Genomic DNA, 6,000 nt, shown 5'->3' with positions numbered 1-6,000 from the left:
CAGGTGGCCCAAAATCAACAAAAGATGAATGCTGATAAGCACAAAGTGGAGAGACATTTTGAGGTAGGGGACATGGTCCACATACGCTTGCAACCATATAGAAAGTCTCCACTCAAGCAAAAGGGGGCATAAAAGCTTCGACCTCAGTTTTGTGGGCCGTATAAGGTGGCCAGGAGGGTGGAAGAGGTGGCTTATGAGTTGGAGCTACCTTCAGAGAATTGGATCCACAACCTGTTCCATGTCTCATACCTGAAAAAGGCGTTGGGGCAACATGTTACAACAACAACTGAGTTGCCTCCCTTGGATGATGAGGGGCACTTAGTTTTGACAATTGAGTTCATATTGGAGACCCAAGAGAGGAGGTTGAGAAATAGGGTGATCATGGAGCACTAGTCAAATGAAAGGATTTGCCAAAAGAGGATGCCACATGGAGAGTGAACAAATTTTGCAACATCTGGTTTTGCAGGTTCTTGGGGAGAAGCAACATCTGGGAGGGGAGGACTGTAATGTCCCTTCCTAATTATTTTCCCTAAGGTGAGAAAAACAATTTTGTCAATTTTGTCATTTTTGGCTTAATGCAATTTTGGTGAAGAAACTTAGGAAAAAGGGGGTCGATGTGCATTTTAGTGGAATGTGGGGGCCACTCACCCATAAATAATACACACCCCTTGAAGGAAGTTTGATTTTCCTAAGTGGGGGTTGAAATTATTGATGGGACCCACATGAGACTCAAGGGAGCAAGCATAAATAGGAGAAGAGGAGCAACATTTGGGGCCTTTTGATGATTTGAGAATTCATTGTTGCTTTGGCTGTTTAGTTGAGCTACAACATGCTGCTTAGCACAAGAGCTTCCCAAGGAGTGAAGCTCACCCTTTCTTCGGTGGACCTCGAGTGCGACCCTAGGAAGGTCTTCCATTTTCATTTGGAGGCAGAGAGAGTTACATCCTACAAAGATTTACGCTGCCTTGGCTCAGGAGGGACATAGTGGAGGAAGCCACGTTGCTTTGGTGGAGTAGAGGTGTCGGGAATTGGGTGAGAAGTGTTGCCAGAGTGATCCTTTTCCAATTTACAACTTAGAGGAGTGATATTTCAACAGGAGGAGGAGCTTAGCACTCAGGTCAAATTTTTGTTTCAAGGGAATGCGTCATTTTCCCCAGGGCTGCTTAGTCTATGGTTTGTGTTGTTTAGAGGGAGCCTTGCCTGAAGGATTGAGGAGTGGGGTTGCTGGGATTTAGTTGGGAGGCATACTTGGAGGGATTTTTTAGCATTATACTTGGAGGGATTTTTTTTGGGAGGCTGAATTTGGAGGGTCAAAACTAGGGAAAACCATTTATGGTTTTTTGGCAAGGAGCACACCTAATTTTATAGCATTTTATGGACTGTTTTGAGGGGGTAAATCATACCTCAAAGTCAGGCAACAGTGCAGAATTAGAGGGCCAGCGTAGTTTTATGGAGAGCAACATTTCTACAATAATTGGGCATCTTTGCATTGATCATCCGAGGCTTGTAGCTCTTGTGAAGCCCAGGTGCACCTCTTCCATCTTCCATTGTACTCCAGCCATTATATTAATGAAAATTGGCCAGTTTGGTGTTTGAGGAGAAATTTATGTTATATATGTAAATTGTTGAACAAATTTTGTTTTGAAATTTATTACATGTCTTTGTTATCACTGTAAATTTTCCATTAGGAATATTACACTAAATCACAACAATTGGTAGCTTCCAAGCCCCAAATGAAGTAATGATAGAGTTGAGATGACAAAGGAGAAATAATAGCCTCAAGGGGTATACTGAAAAAGTGTTTATGCATTATTCTTAAACAAAGCAAAGTAGGAAAATGAAGATAAATAGATTTGAAGGTAATTGCAAGAATGATTTACATATTTCGAAAGTTGGCATTGATTATATTATCCTCCAACAAACAATAGTTTCATTCATCAATGAAAACCAATTTCACTATAGTGTGATATTGTAACATTATCACTATAGTATGATATTGTAACATAAGACCTAATTCAAAATCTATAATGAATCCCTATGTGAACTAAGACATGGAATGTATGTATTACCTTTTGATCAACTTTATGTGTCTATTTACACATATAGAATGTTAACACTTTTAAATTATCCTCTAACAATTACCAATTTCCTTCATTAATAAACACTAACAGTGTAACACAAGAAAGACTCCATAATATAGATAGAAGGAATGTAAATCAAAATTAATAATTCATATATAAATGCATTTATAATTCATAATAATATTCTTCATAACCGAATAACAATGTTATCACAAAGAATGTCATAAACATAATTCAAATTTGATAATAAAACTTGCATCAACCATTTCTAAAATGGTAATTGGTGAAGGAATTAATTCTTTCTCAGTGAGTTGACAAACATCAAATTTTAAAAAGTAAATTTCGTTACTAGTTTTATTGGGATATCTCATCATATTGGATGACGAATAACCATAATATAGTTATAAAAGTTCAAAATCTTTTCATTGAAAAGTAAAAATATCTTTAAAAAAGTGTTATAAAAGTAAACTTAATACATTAACAAATTATAGGCTATGGTTCTATAAACTATGTTTATCTCATCGATCTTAAAATATCATATTATTTCTTTTCAAACCAACGTCTTTATTATTATTATTATTATCATCCAATTTTATTGGGATATCTCATCATATTGAATGATGAATAGCCATAATATAGACATAAAAGTTCAAAATCTTTTTTATTAAGAAAAATATAATTCAAAATAAAAATTGAAAAGTAAAAATATCTTTAAAAAAATGTTATAAAAGTAAACTTAATACATTAACAAACTATAGACTATGGTCCCATAAACTATTTTTATCTTGTTATTATCCAATTTTAAGGTCACTACCAAGTGAGATACTAAATTAGTGTTTGAGACCCCTTGTTTATGGGACAATTGACCCACCTCCGCAGAGTCTATGAAGACATACATACTCTACCCCTCTGAGTTTAAACTTGTGACCTTTTAAGAAGAAACACACGCTATTAAAATTTAAAAAAAAAAAAACAAAAATAATAAACTAACCATTCGGAAAAAAATATCACATAATTTGCTTCCACTAAATACACACCAATTCGTGCCCGGGCCAAAAAACCGCTTTTTTGACACTATCTTTTAGTTGCATTTCCGTGTCTCGGACAAATACAAGCACAAGTACGGAAATACAATATAGAAGCGACGTTCGTTGAAATGAACTGTCCTGCAGCCAGATTTTGGGAGGAAGCTGGAACTCGCCCAGCCATCGCTGACCATAAATTCAAGTTAAAGATCAGAAAGAAATTGTATATTTGCGCCAATTTTTTGTGTTTCTTTTTCCAAAAATTATCAGTCTGTCTAAGGATAGTATTTGTTTTGGAGAATGGGCATAATTGCTTGCGTATTTTTTGGCAGAATATTTTGGGTCAGTAGTGGCTGTTGGCAGCGGTGAGACAGAATGCCCGAGGGCTGAACAGTTTGTGGGTTCAACGAAACAGAGGTAATCAGTAAATCAGTTTACCTTTAGAATTTTGAACATGCTGGGAGCTCAATATACTCTTTTGAATCACAGAACTTGAATGGTCAAAACTGTGCCTCATGTACTTTACTAACGGAAAGCACTATTACCTTGAAAAATTTATGGGGATTAGCGAGGGGAACCGAAAATAATCCGCTAGTGTAGTAGATCAGGATGTGATAACCAAATTTGAAAACAAAAATAATGAGACACTGGTATTGACATTGCCTGTTCGTAAACCAATGATCAAACATCCAGAAAAGTGAAAGATGCTTAAATTGCATGGAAAAATTGATTTTTTGTTTTAGGAATGGGTGATGATTGGAGTGTGTATATGTGTGCGCGCGGGCATGTCACATAAGATGGGTGAAGGAGGTAAAGTAGAGAAATTACTGTAAATGATCTCTTCTTTAGGTTATAAAATAGCAGTGGCCACTGGCCAGTGTTGTTATGAAGGATAAGGTATTGGAAAACGCTGGCACTAATTACCTTACCAACCTCTTATAAAAACTTCTTCAAGCCAACTGACAGAGCAGATAAGTTAACATTCCAAGAACTTTTTGGTTTATTAATGCAGGAAGAATTGAATTTCTGTGAGAAGGAAGGCGCTCCCAACTGAGCATTGATGGTAACAGGAAAACAAACAAAGTATTTTACTAAGCAGAGGAAACCAGACAATAAGAATAGATGCGTTTCTAGTTTAGATTCTAAAAATTGTTTTTACTACGGAAAAGCAGGTCATTTAAAAAGGGCTTGTTGGAAAAATCCGCTCCCAATTATAAGGGTGAAAAGAACAGTCAAAGTAATAAATCTCAAAAACCTGACTTTGTTATTGAGTAATGCAAAGAATGGGATGCTAAAATGACTTCTTATATGTTGTTGTGCAAATACGTAAGTCTCATGTCAATGTTGTTTGGTGGCCGGATTCTGTAGCAATCAAGCCTATGACGGGGTATAGAAAATTGGCCAACTTGGAGAAGAAAATCGGTGATGGAGATTCAGTGTTAACTGTCAATGAAGTTACTTATGACTATGAAGTAAAGGGAAAAAAGAGTATTACTACGAAGATGTCAAATGGTTGAATCGAAGTTAAAAAATGGTTAGTATGCAGTTGCTGCTAAAAGGAATTTAATTATTGTATGTGAGATCAAACAAAATTTCTCAGTAGTTTTGATGACAAAGAATGTGAAATCTAGGACAAAATGAACAATGTAGTTATGGCAAGAGAGTAAAAGAACGTGATTTGTATAATTTTGAGGTAGTCCTAGTCATCAAGGGATCATTAATGGCAAGTGAACAACAAACAAAGTTACATGGCATGGCATGAAAGATACGGGCACTTAAATTTTGCATATCTTCAACTTTTGCATGGGAAGCAAATGGTTAAATGGTTACCATAGATGAAGCTAGCTGATGTAGTTTGTGAAGGATGTCTTGTATGTTAATTTTCTTACCCTAGAAAACCAGTAATTAGTTCCGAGCAGATTTACATCTATAAATAAAAGTGCCAGGTAGGGTATTAACCAAATAAATTCAGTGGAAAGCAAATTTACCAATTTCAATCATGAAAATGACACACAAATTCAACCCAATCAGAGCTATTCATTAAGCTCTGAACTTACTTGGGCACCCTTCCTCGAAAATGGCCCAATTGAGTAAATACATAAAACACTGGATCTGATCCAGCTAAGCAAATCCTCCTTGGTTGATTTGCATTCCTTGTTGCCCCTTCCTCGGAGCCAACACACTCACTGAGAAGCCCCTTTCAATCTTGTGCTGCTGTATGGTGTCTTCTTCTTCTCCCTAGCCTTGCTTTTATAACTTTACATTGAGCTAAATCCCTGACCCTAACCTCCAAAGTGATTGATGGTCGAGATTAAATCTCGCCTCACTTGAGATCAACGACTGAGATTAAAACAGATTCACTAAAGTAATTTACTTTAATTCTCCTAAGTTTACTTTAGCCCAATAAGCCAACATAATAATTATGTGCTTTTCCTAATTCTAACATAGGCAAAGTTACAAAAACAACTTGCTCACACTAGAGCAAGTGTCCAAGGAGATCTTGAGCTACTTTTGCAAACCTAGACACTTAGGCCTATGCAAAAGTACCTGTCTGAGCTACAAACATCAACAATCCCTCCTAGCGAGGGTAGTACTTATGCCACTTGGAACTACATTTGCTGCCATGGTTGCTCCCTTTGAACTAGAAGTCTTCCTTGCCATTTGGTCTGGAAACATCCTTGAAATCTAGTTGTCCTTGGCCTGGTTCCTAGAAGCTTCCTGCTCCTGAACATATTGTAAGGACATCTTGTACCGAGAGACCCTCTTAATAGATTTGGAAGAATTTGTTGGCTTTTCCTCTCCTAAACCTGAAGGCTGACTCCCTCTCAGCTGCCTGCTCCTTGTTTTTTGTCACTACTCTACTTCATTTTCTTCGCTCGAATACGTTGGCCCTT

The 6,000-nt window shown here is 36.7% G+C and overlaps 1 protein-coding gene across 6 annotated transcripts in view; it reads left to right on the top strand.

The window, feature by feature from the left end:
• The first annotated feature begins 3,154 nt into the window (after positions 1-3,154).
• The window catches only part of LOC149158830 (uncharacterized), a 523,084-nt gene continuing 520,238 nt past the window's right edge, over positions 3,155-6,000 (top strand). For 2 of the 6 annotated variants that reach the window (XM_089436325.1, XM_089436329.1), the window contains exons 1-2: positions 3,155-3,308; positions 3,439-3,523. The gene's annotated coding sequence lies outside the window, so the exon portion shown is untranslated. Of the gene's footprint in view, positions 3,330-3,438; positions 3,524-4,474; positions 4,641-6,000 lie in introns of all 6 variants that reach the window. The other 4 variants (XM_089436323.1, XM_089436327.1, XM_089436328.1 and 1 more) reach the window with 3 other exon arrangements.

This window comes from Pinus tabuliformis, chromosome 5_2 (assembly GCF_031772625.1).
Source record: "Pinus tabuliformis cultivar Carrire ecotype Pingquan chromosome 5_2, CPIR1, whole genome shotgun sequence".
Classification (NCBI taxonomy): domain Eukaryota; kingdom Viridiplantae; phylum Streptophyta; class Pinopsida; order Pinales; family Pinaceae; genus Pinus; species Pinus tabuliformis.
The sequence above is the reverse complement of the archived record's forward strand: the minus strand, read 5'-3'. Positions and strand labels throughout refer to the sequence as shown.